The sequence below is a fragment of the Dreissena polymorpha genome, chromosome 15, assembly GCF_020536995.1.
Source record: "Dreissena polymorpha isolate Duluth1 chromosome 15, UMN_Dpol_1.0, whole genome shotgun sequence".
In the NCBI taxonomy this organism is placed as follows: domain Eukaryota; kingdom Metazoa; phylum Mollusca; class Bivalvia; order Myida; family Dreissenidae; genus Dreissena; species Dreissena polymorpha.
The window spans coordinates 39396203-39420833 of record NC_068369.1 but is presented as its reverse complement, the minus strand read 5'-3'; the positions used below and the strand labels follow the sequence as shown (position 1 = coordinate 39420833).

The window sequence follows — 24631 nt, the reverse complement described above, 5'->3', positions numbered from 1 at the left end:
GATCTCCACGCAGCCATTACACTAGGACTTCATCATCATGCAGTTATCACAATAGGTCTCCATCACCAAGCAGTCATCACAACAGGACTTTATCACAATGCAGTCATCACAATAAGACTCCATCACCATGTAGTCATCACAATAGGTCTCCGTCACCATGCAGTCATCTCAAATGGACTTCATTACCATAAGTCATCAAAATAGAACTCCACCATCATTAAGCAATGACAATAGGACTTCAATGTCATCCAGTTATCACAAAAGGTATCGAATACCATTCAGTCACTACAACTGGATGCTATCACCTGGCAGTCATCAGAACAGGACTTCATCTTCATGCAGTCATCACAATGGGAATCCAACACCATGCAGTCATCACAACAGGACTCTATAACCATGCAGTCATCACAATAGGATTATATAAACAGGAATCCATCTTCCTGCAGTCTTTACAAAAGGACTGCATCACCATACATCACAAAAGGACTCGATCAGCATGCAGTCATCAAAAAAGGACTCCATCACAATGCAGTTAGCACAATAGAACTTCATCAACATACGGCCATGATGATACGAATTCATCATCATGTAATAATCACAATAAGTCTCAATTACCATGCAGTCAACAAAACTGGATGCTATCACCATGCAGTCATCACAACAGGACTCCATCAAGATGTAGTCATGACAACAGGACTTCATCACTATGCAGGCATCAGAACAGGACTTCTTCACCATGCAGTCATCATAATAGCACTCCATCTATTGCAGTCATCACAATAGTACTTCATCACCATGCAGTCATTATAACAGGACTCAATAACCATGCAGTCAGCTCAATAAAACTCCATCACCATACAGCCATTAAAATAGGACTTAATCATCATGAAGTCAGCACAACAGGACACCATCACCATGCAGTTATCACAACAGGACTCAATCACCATGACGTCATCACAATATGACTCCATCACTATGCTGTAATCACAATAGGACTCCATCCCCATTCAATCATCACAAAAGGAATTCATCACCATGCAGTCATCACAACTGTATTCCATCACCATGCAGTCATCATAACGGGACTCCATCTTCATGCACTCATCACAATAGGATTCAATCAAACAGGCAGTCATAAAAATAGGACTCAATCACCATACATTCATCACTATATTATAGGACCCCATCAACATGCAGTCATCACAATAGGACTCCATAGCCATGAAGTTATCCTCATAGGACTCCGTCACCATGAAGTTATCACAATAGGCACCATGCAGTCATTACAATAGGTCACCATCAACATGCAGTCATCACAATTGGACTCCATCACCATGCAGTCATCACAATAGGTCACCATCAACATGCTGTCATCACAACAGGACACCTTCAACATAAAGTTATTATATAGAACTCAAATAACAAACAGTCATTTCTATATATTTTCATCATCATGCAGTTATCACAAAAGGTCTCAATGACCATGCAGTCAACAGAAATGGACGCTATCACAAAGAAGTAATCAGATCAGGACTCCATTATCATTCAGTCATCACAGTAAGACTCCATCACCATGCAGTCATAATAACAGGGCTTCATCACCATGCAGTCATCACAATAGGACTCCATCATCATGCAGTCATCAGAGCTGGACTTCATTTTCGTGTTGTCATCAAAGTAGGACTCCATCACAGAACAGGACTCCATCACTATGCAGTCATCACAACTGGACTCCATTGCCATGCAGTCGTCACAACAGGACTCCATTATCATGCAGTCATCACAATATGACTTCATCACCATGCAGTTTTTAGAACAGGACTCCATCGCTATGCAGTCATCACAACAGGGCTCCAACACAATACAGTAATAAAAATAGGACTCCATCACCATGCAGTCACCCCAACAGGACTATATTTCCATGCAGTCATCATAACAGGACTTTATCACCATGCAGTCATCACAACAGGGCTTCATCACCATCAGTCATCACAATAGGGCTCCATCACAATGTAGTCATCACAATAGGACTCCATCACCAAGCAGCCATCACAATAGAAACCCATCAATGTGCAGTCATCACAATAGAACTCCATAAACATGTAGTCATCTCAAAAGGACTCAATCACCATGCAGTCATCAAAACATGAATTCATCTTCATGTAGTCATCACAATTGGACTCCATCACCATGTAGTCATCAGAACAGGACTCCATTACTATGCAGTCATCATAAATGGACTCCATCGCCATGCAGTGATGGCAACAGGACTTCATTTCCATGCGGTCATCATAACAGGACTTTATCACCATGCAGTTATCACAACAGGGCTACAACACTATCAGTCATCACAATAGGAGTTCATCACCATGTAGTCATCACAATAGGTATCCATCACCATGCAGTCATCATAATAGAAATCCATCTTGTAGTCATAACAACAGGACTCCATCACCATGCAGTCATCATAACAGAACTCCATCACCATGCAGTCATCACAATGGGGCTATATCACCATGCAGTCATCATAACAGGACTCCATCACCATGCAGTGATCACAAATGGACTCCGTCACCTCTCAGTCATAACAACATGACTTCATCACTATGCAGTCATCACAACAGGACTCCATCAACATCTAGTCATGACAACAGAACTTCATCACCATGCAGTCATCACAGCAGGACTCCATCACCATGCAGTAACCATAACAGGATTCCATTACCATGTAGTCATCACAACTAAAATCTATCACCATGCAGTCATCACAAATGGACTCCATCACCTCTCTGTCATCACAACATGACTTCATCACTAGGCAGGCATCACCACAGGACTCCATTTACATGTAGTTTTGACGACAGGACTTCATCACCATGCAGTCATCACAACAGGACTTCATCACCATGCAGTCATCACAACAGGTTTCCATTACTATGCAATCATCATAATAGGTTTCTATCACCATGCAGTCATCCTAAAGAACCATGCAATAAGAACAATAAGTCACCATACAGCCGTGATAATAGTACTTCATCATCATGCAGTTATCACAAAAGGTCTCCATTATCAAGCAGCCAACAGAATTGGATGCTATCACCATGCAGTCATCAGAACATTACTTCATTTATTGCAGTCATCACAATGGAACTCCATCACAATGCAGTCATCACAACAGGACTCTATAACCATGCAGTCATCACAACTGGACTCCATCACCATGAAGTCATCACAACAGAACTCCATTGTCATGCAATCATCACAATAGGACTTCATCACCATGCAGTCATCAGAATATGACTCAATCTTCTTGCAGTCATTACAAATGGACTCCATCACCAGGCAATCATCAAAATAGGACTTAATCACCATGCATTCATCACGATAGGACTCTATCACCATGCAGTCATCACAACAAGACATCACCATGCAGGCGTCACAATATTTCTCAATCACAATGCAGTCATCACAACTGGACTTCATCACCATGCAGTCATCACAATATGACTGTATCACCATGCAGTCATAAAAATAGGACTTCATCACCATGCAGTCACCACAATAGGACTATATCACCATGCAGTCATCACAAAAGGACTTCATCACCATGCAGTCATCACAATAGGACTGTATCACCATGCAGTCATCACAATAGGACTGTATCACCATGCAGTCATAACAATAGGACTTCATCACCATGCAGTCATCACAATAGGACTCCATCAATGTGCAGTCATCACAATAGGACTCCATCACCATGCAGTAATCACAATAGGACTCCATCACCATGCAGTAATCATAAAAGGTTCCATTACCATGCATTCAACAGAACTGGACGCTATCACCACACAGTCATTGGATTAGGACTCCATCTTCATGCAGTCTTCACAATAGGACTGCATCACCATGCAGTCATCACAACAGGACTCTATCATCATGCAGTAATCACAATAGGACTTCATCACTATGCAGTCATCACAATGGGACTCTATCACCATTCAGTCGTAACAACTGGACTCCATCACCATGCAGTCATCACAACAGGACTCCATTACCATGAAGTCATCACAATAGGACTCCATCATAATGCAGCCATTAGAACAGGACACCATCACCATGCAGTCATCATAAAAGGACTCCATCACCATGCAGTCCTCATAAAAGGACTCCATCACCATGCAGTCATCAGAATAGGACTTCATCAGCCTACTGTAAGCACAAAAGAACTCCATTACCATGCAGTAATCACAACAGAACTCCATAATTATGCTGTCATTACAACAGGACTTCATCTCCATGCAGTAATCACAATAAATATTCATCGCCATGCAGTCATTACAATATGTTTGTATCATCATTCATTCATCACAAAAGGACTCCATCATCATGCAGTCATCTCAACTGGACGCAATCATCATTAGTGTTTTTCCCTTGCCCTTTTTGATAGGCGCTGCGCCACGCCGTCTTTCTTAAGCGCCACTTTTCCCTTTTCAAAGGCAAAAGCTGCCACGGGCCCTTATTGATAACATCTTTATTGCCCCTTTATCTTAGCTGACTGTATCTGAGAATGGCCCCAAGGCAGCGAAGATTTGTGTGGTTGTGAATTAGTCATGCGTGAATAACCCTGTGTTAATATCAATCGATAATTTCAGGGGCTTTGTTATACCAAGCACACTAATTGGTCTGTAATGTGTTCTTCTCCGCAATAAAATAGTGGACAGTTACTTCGGAGACTTTTGATGCAAACCTTGACCCTTTGTGAAAATTGTGCATTTTATGCATAATTCAGTATTACCAAAACATATATTTTTACGCGTAATTAAATTTAAAAAATCACAAACAAGTTGTATCTTTATCATTATTATCTGTAAGATAATTAATTATTGAAACAATTACTGTAACATTTACTAATTAAACAAAATGCGAATATATTATACGATTTTTCGTTGCTATGCTCAACTGTCGCTTACATCATTTTAACAAGATGGCGGACTATACAGATAATAAATTGTTACTCTCTGCAAAAATGACAAATAACAATCAAAATTACGATTGAAATCATACATTTAGAAGGGATTAATGAAATGCCTGTGATAATCACCGAAGCATACAACGTTTTTGATACCAACAACATATTTATTAGTAATCTACTTGGTGGATGTATGTAAAGCCTCAAGGAAAGGAGTGTTTGCAAATTGTTAGCGTTCAGTTTACTCGCAAAGTTAAAACATCTAACAAGATTATCGTTAGAAAACCGGAGAAGACGAACATGGTTTCACTTATATGTTAGTGGATCTGTGTATAATCAGATCCATGTGCATATATTGCTTTATTATGTTTGTCTTGCTGTACAATTTTACTGAAACATCATAGAACTTAAATGGATATTGCAAGGTAAATATTAATATTAATTAAAGAAAGTTAAATACATCAATACCATTAAATGTGCTTGTTTATATTTAAATGTTTTCCCCACAACTGCCTCTGATTACATGTTTCTCCCAAAACCAGGTATTCATGAAACGTTTTTGCTATTTTTTTTTCCTAAACTGCGCATTAAAATGCCCTTAATGAAAGTAATGTGCCATGCGCCTCTGCCCACCTGGGAAAAACACTACATCATGAAATCATCACAACAGAACTATCACCCTACTTTCATCACATTAGGACTCCATCACCATGCTGTCATCACAACAAGACTTCATCACCAAGCACTCCTCACAATAGGACTCCATAACCATGCAGTCATCACAACAGGAATCTATAACCATGCAGTCATCACAACAGGACTCCATTACCATGCAGTCATCAAAACAGGATGCAATCACCATAAAGTCATCACAACAGAACTCAATCAACCTACTGTCATCACATCAGGACACCATCACCATGCATTAATCACAACATAACTCCATCACCATGAAGTCATCACAAAAGGAATCTATCCCAATGCAGTCATCACAACTATGACTCCATTACCATGTAGTCATCAAAACAGGACTCAATCAGCATAAAAGCATCACAACTTGACTTCATCATCATGCAGTCATCACAATATGACTGTATCACTATGCAGGCATCACAGTAGGACTCCATCACCATGCAGTCATCACAATAGGACTCCATCACCATGCAGTCATCACAATAGGACTCAATCACCATGCAGTCATCACAATAGGACTCCATCACCATGCAGTCATCACAAAAGGACTCCATCCCCATGCAGCCATCACAATAGGACGCAATCACCATGTAGTCATCACAATAGGACTCAATCACCATGCAGTCATCACAAAAGGACTCCATCACCATGCAGTCATCACAATAGGACTCCATCACCATGCAGTCATCACAACATGACTCCATCACCATGCAGTCATCACAATAGGACTCAATCACCATGCAGTCATCACAACAGGACTTCATCACTTAGCAGTCATCACAACAGGACTCCATCACCATGCAGTCACCACAACAGGACTCCATCACCATGCAGTCACCACAACAGGACTCCATCACCATGCAGTCACCACAACTGGACTCCATCACCATTTATTCACCACAACAGGACTCCATCACCATGCAGTCATCACAACAGGACTCCATCACCATGCAGTCACCACAACAGGACTCCATCACCATGAAGTCACCACAACAGGACTCCATCACCATGCAGTCACCACAACTGGACTCCATCACCATTTATTCACCACAACAGGACTCCATCACCATGCAGTCATCACAACAGGACTCCATCACCAATCAGTCATCACAACAGGACTCCATCACCATGTAATCATCACAATAGGACTCAATCACCATGCAGTCATCACAAAAGGACTCCCATCACCATGCAGTCATCACAACAGGACTCCCATCACCATGCAGTCATCACAACAGGACTCCATCACCATGCAGTCATCACAACAGGACTCCGTCACCATTCAGTCACCACAACTAGACTCCATCGCCATGCAGTCACCACAACAGGACTCCATCACCATGCTGTTATCAAAACAGGGCTCCATCACCCTGCAGTGATCCCAATAGGACTCAATCACCATGCATTCACCACAACAGGACTGACCATCAATATGCAGTGATCACAATAGGACTGGATCACCATGCAGTCATCATAACAGGACTCCATCAATATGCAGTCATCACAACAGGACTCCCATCACCATTCAGTCATCACAACATGACTTCATCACCATTCAGTCACCATAACAGGACTCCATCACCATGCAGTCACCACATGACTCCATCACTATGCAGTGATCACAACATGACTCCATCACTATGCAGTGATCACAACAGGACTCCATCTTCATGCAGTTATCACAACTGGACTCCATCACCATGCAGTAACCACAACAGGACTCAATCACCATGCAGTCACCATAACAGGACTCCATCACTATGTAGTCACCACAACAGGACTCCATCACCATGCAGTCACAACAACAGGACTCCATCACTATGCAGTCATCACAACAGGACTCCATCACCATGCAGTCTTCACAACAGGACTCCATCACCATGCAGTCACCACAACAGGACTCCATCACCATGCAGTCACCACAACATGACTCCATCACCATGCAATCACCACAACATGACTCCATCACCATGCAGTCATCACAACAGGACTCCATCACCTCTCAGTCATCACAACATGACTTCATCACTATGCAGTCACCACAACAGGACTCCATCACCATGCAGTCATCACAACAGGACTCCATCACTATACAGTCATCACAACAGGACTCCATCACTATGCAGTCATCACAACAGGATGCCATCACCATGCAGTCACCACAACATGACTCCATCACTATGTAGTCATCACAACAGGACTCCATCACTATGCAGTGATCAAAATAGAACTCTATTACTATGCAGTCATCACAACAGGACTCCATCACTATGCAGTGATCACAATAGGACTCCATCACTATGCAGTCATCACAACAGGACTCCATCAACATGCAGTCACCACAACATGACTCCATCACCATGCAGTCATCACAACAGGACTCCATCACCTCTCAGTCATCACAACATGACTTCATCACTATGCAGTCACCACAACAGGACTCCATCACCATGCAGTCATCACAACAGGACTCCATCACTATGCAGTCATCACAACAGGACTCCATCACCATGCAGTCATCACAATAGGACTGCATCGCCATTCAGTCACCACAACAGGACTCCATCACCATGTAGTCATCACAACAGGACTCCATCACTATGCAGTCATCACAACATGACTCCATCACTATGCAGTCATCACAACAGGACTCCATCACTATGCAGTGATCACAATAGGACTCCATCACTATGCAGTCACCACAACAGGACTCAATCACTATGCAGTCACACCAGGAATTGTTGCAATGCAGTTATGACTACAGGTCTCCAACATAATGCAGTCATCACTATAAGAGCCATTTTTGCCCTGGTAAATATGTTTTGTTTTTGCTCATTGATCATGAAGAACATTAGGTTTCCATTACTGTAATATTTTAAAAATAACAAATGTCAGTTGATTGAGAGATGGCCACTATTTTGATATCTGGTAATGAGGCTTTACAATTCTATAAAATGCTTGTTTATAAAAACAAAAAAAAACAAAAGGCACATATTTTCTTCTCCAGTCCTGATCTATTTCAGTTTTCATGTGTCCTGAGTATCTTCCATCCAGGCCATCAAGTAAAGCCTCCTAATGCTGCCAAGGTCTCAAGCCCTTGGAAAAGCAGAGGGGGAGAGCAGAGCTGCAAGACAGCCTTGGCATAAGGTAAAATTATGCTATTCCCGGTAGTGATGTAAACTGCTGCTGCCCTTTTATCGCCAATAATTATTGCAATGGACCAGAGTTTCTAAAATTTATACTGATTTCATTTCCTTTGGATTTGTTTGTCCTCCATAAACTATAGTAGAGTAAAGTATCTTGAAAGCCTGATGTTTTTAGTGTTTAAAAAACTGGTTACTTTCACAAATTTTACAAAGACCAATACACTGTGTATTTGTCATGGATCCTAAATCATTTATTTGCATGTATAATTATAATTATTCCATTGACCAGACCTTGAACATGTTTCAAGTATTTCTACTTAATTTGATACACTTTTCTTTATACTCTTGTTATGTGTTTTCTCTTTCAAAAGTTACACAGCATTAAGATTTGATTTAGAGTTTAAACACATTAATTGTACACTCAGTATGAAATATTTGGGTAATAATGTAGTTAATGTATGTTTTGTAGGAAACAATATTTAGTATATTGGTGCTAAATAGTGCATATTGTAGAAACATTACATTATGTGGTAGATTTTTCAAGAAGATGCTTTTATAAGTGTAAGGCACCTTAGTTTTCCTTATCTGTTTGTAGGCAAATGTTGCAGTTCTGTGCGTGAATGTTCACCTCAGATTAAATTATTGACATTTTCCATGCGTAACTGAAACTTGTTATGTCCCCCACCACTAGAGTGGCGGACATAGGCAGTACAGCTCACGCAAAACCAACAAAATCGGACACATTCTTTTGTTTTCGAAGTTACTCCGCATCCACAACGAGTATTCCCTCGGCATCATGCCGAGGCACTCTGCGATAATTCGCTGAGTTACGCCGCGTCTGTTCCTGCCTCGGCATCGATTCGCGGCATCACGCCGCGTCTTTACACGCGGCAGTTCACCGAGAAAAAAATACACACATATTGATTTTATACTATAACAAATGTTAAATAATTTTTAAATAAACGATTATTAGAAACAGATACAAATAATACGTTGCTATGTTTACTTCTGCGTGATTGTGTAAACCTTTCGTCAGCTTCTCTGCATACGGAACTTCATACATAATGATTTTTTAGGTCATTTTTACCATATCAATGAACCTTACACAGTTTAATCCCGAACATGATCTCGGAAACGAGACTTGCTTTAAACATCGAAAACAAAATATTGATTATCATAAGATTTGCGAAAATACATATCGTCGCTTTTCTTCGAAAACCGCGTAAGTCAAATTTGGCACAAATTGTTATTTGTTTTTATAAGAACGGCGGTTTCACGGGTCATTTTATGCGAAAATACTGGATATAATATCCAATCGGAAGGCATAATTATGAGCACGTGAGAAAATCCTGAACAATCATTGGTGCACTAATTGTTTCTGCAAAAACTGCGTATTTCCGGTTGACCGACTAGCGAGGAAGGTTGCTTTGGATTATACGTCTGGTATATCAGGCAAAATATTAAAAAGGTATTTGTTTTTATTTCACAATAAGTTAACGAGAAGTCTTATTTATGATTTTATACTTTCTCCGCTATAAAGCTGTAACTTTAAATGTCTATGAACGATTAATCTTGCTCGGAAGTTTGTGGTTTTCTGATACTGAATCCGTTCCTGACTATAACACTAGCTGGTCATTATTTCCATGATGTTTGAAATATTTTAGAATTTTTCATAATACTATTGAGAGTGGATAGAAAAAGTAATTAAAGTTCTGTATTTTTCCTTAACAAAATGAATACAAATTAATGAAACGAATATTAATAAAGTCGACTCAGTTTTGAACATTTTCCATAGGTTTGACAAAACAGTTTTCTTGTTAAAAAGCTTTAGCACACTATTGCTACATGTATTTATGAAGACGTAAACTTATGCAGAAAAATTTAATAATATTTTTTAGGTAAAAAATAAAACATAAATATATTATCATACAGATAAAGATAGACAGCATAATGATTTTCATACAATATTTTGAAGACATGTATTCATCAAATTATATAAAAAAAAATACAAGAGTCACTTTTGTTTTCTGTAATTAAAATAATTAATTCCAAATCAAAATAAGTTTAATCACAATCGTTTGTATAATGATGGCTCAAACATATAACTGTAGAATTATCTCTCATAGTACGGATACTGTTTTTAAGCCTGGTCCGACGAGATAACTGCTGCAAGATGTTATCCAGAGGAAAGATTATAGTCAACATGGCCATTAAAAAAAATGAACATGAAAAAAACAAAGATAAAAACAACAACTTCCAAATTTTTAAAATTCAAGGACCATCGATCATTAATATGGACAAAAAACTATATTGTGATGAGCACATTGATACAAATGAAACAGATGGGATCAACGTCAATTCAATTGATCATGAACCAGAAGACAATTAACATTGGTACAACTCTGATTACTCTGTTAACGATCCAGATTGGCAACAACCGAAGTCCAGTAAACGGCGACTGTCAATGTCAGATTCTGATTCGAGTTATGACAAGCAAAATCGGAAATATTCCAAATCGAAGAATAGAAAAAAGTATCGCAAAACGTCTGCTAAATTAAAGAGACATGACGACAAAAGGCAACTTGATCATTAAACATTGATTGCAACCAAAATAATAGCAGAAACAAACACAAATCTAAATAGAGGCAATGATTGTCAACAACAAGTTGTTGTGCACACAATGCACGAGTCTTTTCAAAAAGACCATGTATCAATACCCGAGAACGGAAGCCACATCGATTGTGAAACATCGAAGAATAGAACAAAGAATCGCAAAACGTCTGTTAAATTAAAGAGACGTGACGACAAAAGACAACTTGATCATCCAACATTGATTGCAACCAAAAAAGTAGCAGAAACAACTACAAATCTAAATAAAGGCAATGATTGTCAACACAAAGTTGTTGTGCACACTATGCACGAGTCTTTTCAAAAAGACCATGTAGCAATACCCGAGAACGGAAGCCACATCGATTGTGAAACATCGCGTTAAGCCAAAATAGTATCAGAAAATGATGGTATTGTCCAGCAGCAGACGGATAATATAAACACAGGAAACAAAGCTTCTGAACAAGAAGTGGTTATTGCTGGATGTGTACAATCTGACAATATAGACGTATATAGAAAACGAACAAAGAAAGACATGAGTAACCCTGATACTTGGAAAAAGAACGAGAACAAAACATTGCGGATGAAAGGTCAGGCTTACAAAGGAGTAAAAATGAATAATGGAAAAAAGTCGTATTGTGTAGAGAAAAGCGAAAGAATACAAGAAAGTCGGAACTGTGGAAAACGATGTGCTAGGGTTAGACAATGCTTAGCTGTGAGCGACGAGCTGAGAACAGAACTATTTGATGCTTTCTGGCATAGAATGGATTGGAAAGAAAAGAAAATGTATGTCCTTAGTCATGTTGTTAGGGTGGCTGTTAAGGGTAAAACAAATGGTAGTAGGAGAAACTTTACGTATACATACTTTTTTGGCAACGGCGAGGGAAAAGTGCTAGTTTGCAAGGATATGTTTTTATCAACACTGGGAATCAGTGAGCATAATGTGTATGAGTGGTTGAAAGACACCGACTAACATGGGCTACCTAGCAAACAAGGACCTACTAATACAAATAGATCGAAAATAGAAAGCAACGAACCAAAAATAGCAAGAGAGTTTTTGGAGTCTCTTCCGAAAATGGAATCGCATTACTGCCGATCTACATCTTCCAAAACATATTTAGAGCCTGTATTTGCAACATTTGCGGACCTGTTTCGAGAATACACTGAGCGATGTCGTGATAAAGAAAATAAAGCTGTCGGGCGAAAATTATTCAGCAAAATTTTAAATAAAATGAATTTGGCGTTATTTCAACCAAAAAAGGTCCAATGCGACATTTGCGTTGGGCATGAAACAGAGAATGTCAATGATGAAGACTACGCTCGGCACATACAAAAGAAGACGGATGCTCGGGCCGAAAAGGAGAATGATAAAGAAAAAGCTTTACAGTCAGAAAAAGTAAAAGTTTTGACTATGGATGTTCAGTCAGTTCTCTTATGTCCAAAAATAGAAGCGAGTGCACTTTATTACAAATCCAAGCTTACATGCCATAACTTCACTGTATATGAAATGAGAAGCAGAAACGTTAAGTGCTATTTTTGGCACAAAGGGGAAGGAGTTAACAGTATACTCGAGCCTGGACTGGAGGAAATAATTATATACAGTGATGGATGCGGCTATCAGAATCGTAACTCAACTCTTTCGAATGCATTGCTTCATTTTTCGGTAAAAAATAAAGTCAATATAATAAAAAAGTTTTTGGAAAAGGGGCACACTCAGATGGAAGTGGACTCAGTGCATAGTACTATTGAAAGGCGTCTTCATAAGCGACCGATATATGCACCCACTAACTATGTCGAACTGATGATAAGTGTGCGTCCGCATCACCCATACGAAGTCAAATACCTTGACCACACATTTTTTAAAGACTTTCTGTCTTGAAAGTACCACAATAGTATACGTCCGGGAAGCAAGGCTGGTGATCCATTTGTAACCGATATACGATGTCTGAAATACACACCTGATGGGGCCATTCAGTATAAGGTGTACTAGTATTTGGTGGAGACTTTGCTGACTTACCAAGACGTTGAAATTCAATTGCACCATCTGGCGATGAAGAAATTCCAAGTTTGTAAAAAAGTCCGTAACAGATCAAGAGTACAAAGTACGATCACTTACAACAGTTGAAGACGGTCATCCCAAAGGACTACCATGCATTTTATGACACATTGTTGCATGCATAATAAACTTGAGCACAGTGTTCAGTGAAGTAAATGGTACTAAATAAGCGCATTGTAAAGTATAAATGTAATTGCCATTTACTTGCATTGTATGCATACATAAATTATGAAGAATATGACAATAGTGTATGTTGAAGTTAACATGTGTAATTTACTGACCATCTGACATAAAGTAAAGCATATTGTTGCAGATTTAATTAGCTTACATGTAGTAACGTTACTTCGTAATGTGGCTTAGTAATATTGTAAGAACAACGTATTTCCGATATCCATAGTTCTGTACTTAAATGGATGAAAAATGTGTTTGTGCTATACTGTTATATTGTTTTATTAGAAGTCTAGCAGTTTTTTTTAAATGATTGTGTTTGTCATAATTATATTCATGCAAAGAAATATGCACGAAGTTGTAGTTGTTGCGAGCGTGCGCATTTGTGTGTGTGTTTGTGTTTGGTGTGTACGTGTGTGTTTGTGTGGCGGTTGCGTGTGTGTGTGTGTGTGTATAACTTAGTGTTCAAATAAATTTTATAAAAGCCACAGTTATTTTTAATATGTAGAGTAGATATCTCCAACACACATACGAAAACTACAATATTTCACACCATATTATTTTTATATATGACTCGTTGCTGGTGAAACTGCTGTTTTGTTTAATCGGTATTGCATTGAGCAATTAATTTTGTTCTTAAACACTATCATTTAAGCGTAACTTGTAGTTAATGGTTGATGATACGTCTATTAAAATTAATTCACAAACCGCGTATATAAGGGTTAACTTTTCAACAACTGAACATTGAACAATCATAACTTCAATTTTATTGGAGAAAGCGTATTTCTAAAAAAGGAACCAAATATTAAGGAGAAAACTGCGTAAGTCCATTTTTATAATTAAAATGACAACTAAAGGCCTTTATATTTTCATAAATTAAAAGTATGCCCATTTTGACATAGACTATCTAAATTATTTTATTTTACGACTTCAAAAAATATTTAAAAAATGGTGTTTGTGCCTATTGAAAAGTTGTAAAAATTGACTTACGCGGTTTTCGAAGAACAGCGACGATATGAGAACCAAACAACTATACACATAGAAAACAAATATAAATAATGTTTACAAAAAAAACATATGTTCGTTACATTTAAAAATGATTACTTTCACTTCGTCCCGATTTTCAGAAATGGCCATGTACATGTTGCATCTGAATATACATTTACACATTGCATCAGGTGATATACGCTTGTTCGCCGAGAATATCGCCGTCTCGATTAGTCTGCCATTAAATAAAACATAAGCATGTACAATTCGTTTGATGGAAAATGGCAAACGTTTGTCTTAACAAACTGTTCAGCAATGTTGACAGAATTTTCTTTTAAAATGGCAGTCGTAATAAACGGAATTATCGGGCAATATATAGAAACAGTAAACGCGGCATAAATGTGACTACCAATATAATATTGTGACGCAAAACAGTATCAGTATTGTGACAATTAAGTACACTTGTAAAACTGCTGTTCTCTTAGAAATTGCGCGAAAATAATGATGACTTGTGTAATATCACGTTATCCGCCTGGAAAGCGTGGAGCATTTTCATTGTAATTTTAATAATGGAAATTTATTTAGGGCATAGATATTATGTTGTGGTAACAGTCACTAATGTAAAAAAATGGTTTGGACATTTTGAAATCTGCAATAGATTTACGTTATGATTTTTTTGAGGTCATATATTTTGTGTAGACGCACCCTCAATGAACTGAAGTCATCTGTCCAATTATCATCTGCAGCCTCAGCATCGGGAATAATGTCATCATCGGACAAATCACCGACTTCAACATCAGAGTCAAACTCTGAGAAACCAGAAAACTCAAACTCATTAGAATCACTGTCAAATAACTGATTTAAGTAATCAGCCATGGTAACAGAATAAATCTGTGCAAATAATACGAGGATATAACAAGTAATACAAGCGTATGCGAATATAATAATAAATGCAGTGAGAACCCCGCCTTAAAATATCGAATTTTATACTGAAACATTAGGCGGTTAATCTTTTGATTTGTCGGCATTATGTTTCATTTCTGACTCCATGCACTTTTCAGATCATAATCTCAGTGCTTTATTACCCGGATTCGTTAGTTTCTGGACACGTGTGCTACTGAAAATAGCCACCGGGATTGCGTTTGATGGCACAAACAAGCACAAAGTGTCTAGTCTCCCGTGTGTTTTATCCCTAAATGTTAGATAAGCACGTGCACTGTTAATTATTATGCTGGCCAGTACAAAAGACCTTCTGAAAACCGCCGACTGCGTCTTTGTTTTATTGCTCAATCAAGCACCGATAATCCATTATCCTGTGTATAACAGCACAAACTTTAAATAAGCACGTGTCGTCTGTCAATGATTGTTAATGTCAGTAAACATATCGAAGTAATTCTCGTATATGATCTCGGAAACGAGACTTGCTTTAAACATTTACCATTACGATATTTATTTTCATAAGATTTGCTAAAACAAATGAGAACTAAACAAACATACACAGACAAAACAAAATATAAATAATTATGACAAATTAAATGGACAAAAAAACGTGAGTTTATTTTCGAAACATAGCTTTTTCTTTCTCCCAATTTCCAGAAAATGACTTATACATGTTGCATAAAATCTTATAGATGACGCCGTTAATTGGTCGTTGTAAAAGAATATGAACTTTACACGGCACTTTGTGTGCAATTAGATACAGTACAATAATTGTAGCAATATTGAACGAACTAAAATATGAAAATGATACAGCGTTTTTGACTTTTATTTTATTCAGGAAAATGTCAAAATCATTTGCGAGATTCCCCGATACTCAAATGGAATTCACTACAATGTTGTCTGCGCTACGCAGTTTTTGTGTATAAATAAATACACGTATATACACCCACGCCTATTTTCGCGCGCTTTTTGTCAAGACAAACACTGGACACGAAAATATAATGGGCATATACATGTATTTATTTGTGGCTACAATTTGTAACAGGACATGAACTGTACACGATGCGCGCACACCACATTAAGTTATTTACGCATGTTTGAATCACTGTTAACGTTACCCTTGTCCCGATTGAACACCTATTTCATCAAATCTTAAAATAGAAACATATGCCAAAATTCATTGATACTGTAGAAAATTGTTGGATGTTTGTGTTAATGAGTTTTCTTGAGCACTTTTGTCGTCAATATTCAAAAGAATTTGCATTTGAAAATGGACATTGGGAATACACGGGATTATCGGGTAATGGATAGAGACGGAACAATTCGCATGATCTATCAGGGAAAGGGTTAAGAAACAATTAATAAAGATAATTTGGACAAATGATGCAAAATCTAATTGTCAATGTATTATGTAGTGAATTGTTTCGCAACGTAGTAACGCTCCATGTAATAAACATTATGATGCGAAACTCGGAGTCAATTTCTATCCGAGGTACATGTACATTGTAAGTTATAGTTAATAAGATTGTCCCCCGAGTGACTCGGTATCATCAACAAATTCCTCGGCATCATGCCGAGGCGTGACGCGGAGGCGAGATGCGGAGTGCCTCGGCGGACAGACGCGGCTACTCGGCGACCAGATGGTCGATTCCGAGTCGACTCCGCGAACACAAGATGGCGTCTGACTCCGCGGATCGCGGAATATGTTTGTTTTGCGTGAGCTGAACTGTATTGTTTTTGCCCTGTCTGTTGCTTTGTTTGTTTGCGTCAAACTTTAACATTTTCTATAACTTTTGCAATATTGAAGATAGCAACTTCATATTTGGCATGCATGTGTATCTCATGGAGCTGCACATTTTGAGTGGTGAAAGGTCAAGGTCAAGATCATCCTTCAAGGTCAAAGGTCAAATATATGGTTCGAAATCGCTCATTTAATATACACTTTTGCAATAATGAAGATAGCAACTTGATATTTGGCATGCATGTGTATCTCATGGAGCTGCACATTTTGAGTGATGAAAGGTCAAGGCCATCCTTCAAGGTCAAAGGTAAATTTATGGCTTCAAAGCAGCATAGTAGGGGACATTGTGTTTCTGACAAACACATCTCTTGTTTTGTTCCTGTTTTAGTTGTATTTGTTGCTTTTGCGATAAATTGTTTTAAATGGCTTTACAACCAAACAAGTTTTAAACAGGTTGAAATAAACAAACCAGGATACGTTGTAGATAAGCTACATCTCTACCAGGTAAGCACGCTTCCTTGAGCATTCAAGTGTCACTAACCACATCCTGAACTTGAAGGTATTTATGAAATAGGGTGTTGATTTCTATTAAAATGCAACCTTCTGATTGTACTGTAAAAAAGTAATTTAAACTGTAATAAAGAAACAAGATTAAAATCATGTTTTATTAAATTCAAACCTTAATAGTCATTCAATCTTTTGTAGTAAATATATTCAATGCTTCCACTAAATACTTAAAATTGTTCAAACTTTAGAACATCAGCCACACCCTTTGCAAGCCTGCATCCATTCTGCAGGTCATCCCTTTGTTAGACTTCCTGATGATGTTGGTGATCTTTCGTGGTACTTCGTAGTATCTCATAGGTCTCCAGATGGACTCTTGGTCAAATCTATTAAACGCCTTTTCATAGTTGATGAAGTTGACATACAGGGGCAATTCCAATCCAGGGATTGTTCCAGAATGATGCACAGGGTTGCCATCTAATCAATGCATCTCTCCTTTCGAAAGCCGGCTTGTTGGTCACGGAGATGCGGGTCTACTGCATTTTTCATTCGGTTCTGCAAGATGTGATTAAACACCTTTCCTATGATGGACAACAGTGTGATTCCTTGGTAGTTGGAGCAGGAACTGAGGTCGCCTTCCTTGGGAAGATGGATGAGTTATCCCTCTTTCCACTCTGTTGTAATTTCTTCTTCTCATATCTTGCTGAAGAGCAGGTATAGTAACTCCCCTCTGATCTCTATGTCAGCCTTAAGCGCTCCTTCGGGTATGTTGTGGGATCCTGCAGATTTGCCGTTCTGCTATTGACAATCATAGTTCAACTAATCTACAGCCTTTTCCAATTATCACACTTTGACATCACAGGTTAAGCAGTTTAACCATTTTTTATGAAAGAGCAAATGCACTTTTTGGCTGGTAATGTTTGTGATTTTTTATAAATTGAAAGTAATCCTTTAAAATAAGCTTACACATAGTTCAAATAAGGCTATCTAATTATCAAGAGTGCACATGTTCTCAGACGAGAGCAACCTCACAGGCCTTTTCCGGCCATACCGACAGGTCCGTTTAATGGACCCATTCTAAATGCAAAATGGTATAATCTTTTCCAATTTGAAAAAAAATCCAAATTTCCCAAAATTTTGTTTACAAAGAATCATTAAACAATTGTATCTCAATTTTATTTCAAAAACATCTAACAAAAAGTATATTGGTGTTATTTATATGGTTTGGTTTTCTAATTTGAATAATTATAAAAAAAATGAAATTAGTTTTTCCCAAATTAGTGGATATGGCGTGTAAAAATACCCAATCCTGAAATTGCATTTTTTCTCAACATGGCCAGGAAAAGGCCTGCCATACCTCAATGATTCATGGAATCCTGACAAGTGCTGCCTGGAAGCACATTTTCCCGCTCAACGAGCACCTGGAAGAGCTTCTGCAGAAGGATTGACCCCAGTGTGCTGAAGATTGTGGCTTTTGAGTTTATGTGTTTATGTGGATTTTATGTATCAATAATCTTTATTTTTTTAAGGGATTTTAAATGGTAATACACGTATGAGCCTACCATTGAAATAAAGTGTCTGATTTCTCCTCCTTGGGTTAGTTTTCATAATACAACAATTTCATAACTGTGAATCTTAAAGTTAAAAGTATGGTTGAACCTTTCAAGAGGGTTAATGTATTTTCCCAACGAGAGGTGTTCCCAAAATCACTCACTGAAATTGACTGAGATTATCAAATGGAAAATGGGTCTCATTTTGTAGATTTTTGGGAGGGAATTGTAATTGCTCTAAACCTACAAAAAGTTGCATTTTCTATTTATTATCTCTCAAATGGATTCAAATGTAATAATTTGTTGCAAAAGTGGATAAGAAACCACCTATAAATATAGACTTCATTTGTTGGTTTTCATATCAAATACATAGCTTCACACGCCACCCTCAAAATCTTATACTAAGCTCACCCTTTCCCAATCAGAAGGAAAGGAAAAATGCCTATATAACACGCAGTCTGTTCAGGTTTTATGCTGTTTGCTGCTCATCAGTACCGTAGTCTTTATGAAGTCTTTAAAAAATTCTCACTTTTTTCAGGTTACTTAGAATCCAAATATTACCGAAAGCATTCCTGATTTTGGGCTTCACTAAATAAAATACCACACACTTCATTTCAGTTTTCTTGTTATACAAATATTACCAAGATCATTGCTGATTTCAGGTCCTTAGATGTGACAAGGCTTGCCAGCTGCAAAACCTGCATAAAAGACTTGTTGAGGCCGATATACCTGCCCTCCACTGTCCCAGGCCCGTCAGCTCCTACACCTCCCTGCAGAGCACGCGTCTGACTGATGTAAAGAGAAGTTGTGGAGGGTGGAGTTCTGCTGGCCTAAGCATTTAAAATCTGGATGTAAATAGACAGATTGTACGACTTTAGTCTTAGAATAATTCTTTACATTGTGGTGTTCCAAAAAATATTAAAATCTTGGCCAATATTTACCAATTACTGTTCAGATATATGACTTAGTTTAACATTTAATACATCTATTAAAATTATAATTCTCTAGAAGTGTTTGCATGTATTGTAACTTACAAGTTGTTAAAGACCCCTAATTATCATTTTTATGCCCCCCCTTCGAAGATGGATGATAACTAAAGACCGTTTATGCCTAGGATCATGAAACTTCATAGGTACATTGATCATGACGTGCCAGGGTTGCCACTTAACTTGAAAAGTCAGGGAAAATTGATTTTTTTTTCAAGGTCAGTGAAAAATCAGGGAATTTAAAAAAAATGGTCAGTGAAAAATGAAATTTTAGAAAAGTCAGGGAAAAATAAAATTTTGGGTCGATGCATAAGTTATTTAGTGGCTATGGCTGTCTTCACGTATCATTTGTTTTAGTAGTTTCAACAGTATATTTTTTATTTGATTTTTTTTTACTATTTCTATGTACATAAAACATTAACATGTGTAAAGCGTGTTCAAAAATGTAAATTTTTATTTTTTATCTTTGATTAATTTTTTTGTATCCTTGAAGGCTGAAAGGCTTTGAAACCCTTGCCCCCAGAGCTGATTTATTTTTTATTTTATGCTTAGCAGGATCATTAGAGATGACAGCATGAAAGAGCTATACTAACTTCGCATATTTATTTCAGTTTATGATTTTCATGTATTAACCTACCATATATCACAGATCACAAATTGATTTTCTCTTCTAATTTCAGATTTAATATAATGTACACATAGCTAGACATATTACCAGCATGAGTAAACATACATTATTTAATGATTGTTGGCTCAAAGACCCTGAGTTTTCATCATGGGTTGGCAAAAACTCTAGAAATGAAAACAAAGCACGCTGTCTTATATGTGGTGGTGGTTCCTTTACGCTAGGGAACATGGGAAAACAAGCTCTAAGGAGTCATGTGTCTAGATGTTTAAGTATGATCAAAGTATGTAATGGATATATCATATTGTATATGGACAGTTTTTTGTGTAATATGTGTTGTGCTATTACTGAATTGTCATAACTAACATCACATGTATCTACCTATAGAAATATGTTTTGTTCATAGGTTTTGAGACATAATCATATTATATGGTGGTTGTACATGCATAACTTTTTATCGTTGGTTTTGTGGAATTACTATATGGCCTTCCATCATGCAAAGTTTAGTGTACAAGTAGTACTGCTTTGTTATTTGTTAGATATTTTATGTTAAAGAACAAAATAAACATTAAATGGATGGATTTGGTCGGCTGTATAAGGAGGAGGAGGCCAAATATGTCGCGAAATTAGTCAGTGAAAACCAAGATTTGGTCAGGGAAAAGTCAGTGAAAAGTCAGAAAATTTTGTTTCATCAGGTTGGTGGCAACCCTGCTGGCAGATGACCCCTATTGATTTTCAGGTCACTAGATCAAAGGTCACAGTGACTTGAAACAGTAAAATGGTTTCCGGATGATAACTCAAAAATGCTTAGGCCTAGGATCATGAAACTTCATAGGTACAGTGATCATGACTGGCAGATGACCCCTATTGATTTTCAGGTCACTAGGTCAAAGGTCAAGGTCACAGTGATTCATTAATTGTGTTTGTCCAAAACTTTAACCTTGGTTAAAGTTTTGCAATATCTAAAATGGTTTCCGGATGATAACTCAAGAATGCTTACGCCTAGGATCATGAAACTTCATAGGTACATTGATCATGACTGGCAAATGACCCCTATTGATTTTCAGGTCACTATGTCAAAGGTCAGGGTCACAGTGACTCAAAACAGTAAAATGGTTTTCTGATGATAACTCAAAAATAATAAGGCCTAGGATCATGAAACTTCATAGGTACATTGATCATGACTGGCAGATGACCCCTATTAATTTTCAGGTCACTAGGTCAAAGGTCAAGGTCACAGTGACAAAAAACTTATTCACACAATGGCTGCCACTACAACTGACAGCCCATATGGGGGCATGCATGTTTTACAAACAGCCCTTGTTCATTTAGATTTTTACCAGTCTGTATTTAGGCAAAACCTTAAGTGCCTGAAAGTAGGTCAAAGTCTATTCTTAAGTCCATCATGGGATTGTGGATATAGGCCCAAAGCTGCCTTTTTAGATTTGGAGACAGTTGTTATTGAGTTACTCTTTGGGATGTATTACATTTTTATAAAAAGGCCCTTGCAAAAAAATAATCTCAATACATTTGTGAATACATGTATTTGAGAATTTTCATTTGTGATTTACAACATTTTAAAGATTAAGCTTTAGCAAATTCCTCTAAATTTTGTCCTCAATCGGTAATCATCGTTGAGATTAAAAATATTGAATGCCATTTTCAATTGGAATGATGGAATTAAAAATGAGAACATTTAAACATTTTGAGGCATTTTTTGTCTTTTTTCCTGTTACTTATTTAATATGGTGTATATCTTTAGACCAACTTAAGTTAGAATTATAATTTTAAAGGAATTGTTTCTTTTTAAAATGTCTGTTCTTTTCTACCATTTTAATAATTAAAATTAATACAAAAACAGCATGAAAAATAAAACTAGTCAATCCAAGCATCAACAGAAAGTTTCTTACAAATCTTAGAAAAAATTGACATGAACTATAAATAAAATATATCTTTTATGCATATTGTTTTAGATTTTGTTCACATATAATTGTAAATGGATTTTTTTAAAACTGTGTTAAAACTTTGTTAGAAATTATTTACCCGGTACCTAGAAAAGACCTATAAAATACATGTATTCTATAGGTCTTTGCCCGGTAGTACATGAAAATCTATAATAAAAAAAATAGCTTTATTAATTTTCTTAACCCTGCATGTAATTTACTATGTACATCTCAATGTATTTTTTTGTGGTGCACAATTATGACATACATGCCAGACGGCCCGATCTCGGCGGGACAGTCCCGCTTTTGGGCCCTTTGTCCCGGCGTCCCGATATGAGACGATTTGTCCCGACATTCGTAAAAAACGATGTAAGGTCTATAGGTTCCCAATAAAATTCGCTATTCAAGCTCTGTTTCGCTAACACTTATCACCGCTAATCCCTTTATTGCCCCCAATTAACAATCCGATTCTTCTTCTCGTGTGTACCAGTGTTGTTTATGACACCTTATCAGCGATTTATCAGCTAATTATTGATTTTATCAGGCATTCACACCATGGTGGTCTTCAAGATAGTGGTCGCTTATTGCTATCGATAGTTGTATTATAATGAAATAAATGTTGAAAATGTGTTTGTTTTTGTCTTTGTTTGAAACGGTTTACAAAACAATTGTTTTGTATAATTAACTCTACGTCATTAATGAGTCTTTTACATTCAATGTTTAGTTCCAAAACAGCGGGATCATCCGAATGTGCAATATACCAAAATCGCAACAAACAGTCTATATAATTGGGTGTTATTGTAATAAAAACAACGAGGTGCTATGCATGACAGTTTACTGTAACCCGTACTTTCAGTGTACTGGATAGCCTCCCCTGCGTTAATGTTTGCCATTGAAAGTAATATAATGAGTATTGTTGTCGTAATTTTCCAGATTTTGTACTCTAAAAAGATGAATATTATCTTCGTTGTTTGCTAATGTCTTATTTAATAAAACTGTTATTGTTATGTTTTAGATTTCATGCTTCATATCATATGTTTTATGTCTTGAATAAAAGTATCAAAAGTTTTTGTTAGTACTATACTGACTACAGTAAAGGTGGAATGATAGATCGTTTTAGGTGTCCTGCTTTTTCGTCCCGACAATTTTTAGCTCCACTGGCCAGAGGCCAGCGGGGCTTATGTCATGGTCCTGTGTCCGTCGTGCGTCCGTGCGTGTGTTAACTTTTTCTTTAAACATCTTCTTCTCCTAAAGTACTGGTCCAATTCTGATGAAATTTCTCAGGAATGTTCCTAGGTTGAACCTCTTTCAAATTTGTTCAAATTATGCCCCTGGGGTCAAATTTGATCCCGCCCCGGGGGTCACACAATTGAAAATTTGCTTATATAAGGCCTATTTTGTGAACACTTTAAAAATCTTCTCGTCCATAACCATTTGGCCTAGGGCTATCAAATTTGGTATGTAGAGACATCTAATAGTCCTCTACAAATTTTTTTCAAATTATGCCCCTGGGGTTAAATTTGACTCTGCCCTGGGGGTCACAAAATTAAACATATTCTTATATTAGGCCTATTTTGTGAAAACTTTCAAAATCTTCTCGTCCATAACCATTGGGCCTAGGGCTATCAAATTTGGTATTTAGAGACATCTAATAGTCTTCTACCAAATTTCTTCAAATTATGCCCCTGGGGTCAAATTTGACCCTGCCCCGGGGGTC

General features: G+C 37.4%; 1 protein-coding gene across 2 annotated transcripts in view; it reads left to right on the top strand.

The window, feature by feature from the left end:
* Positions 1 to 23982, top strand: part of LOC127860327 (uncharacterized) — a 37152-nt gene extending 13170 nt beyond the window's left edge. The window contains exons 8-10 of one of the 2 annotated variants that reach the window (XR_008039702.1): positions 7969 to 8473; positions 8686 to 8809; positions 20023 to 23982. The gene's annotated coding sequence lies outside the window, so the exon portion shown is untranslated. The remainder of the gene's footprint in view (positions 1 to 7968; positions 8474 to 8685; positions 8810 to 20022) is intronic. The other variant, XR_008039701.1, reaches the window with a different exon arrangement.
* Positions 23983 to 24631: the final 649 nt, after the last annotated feature.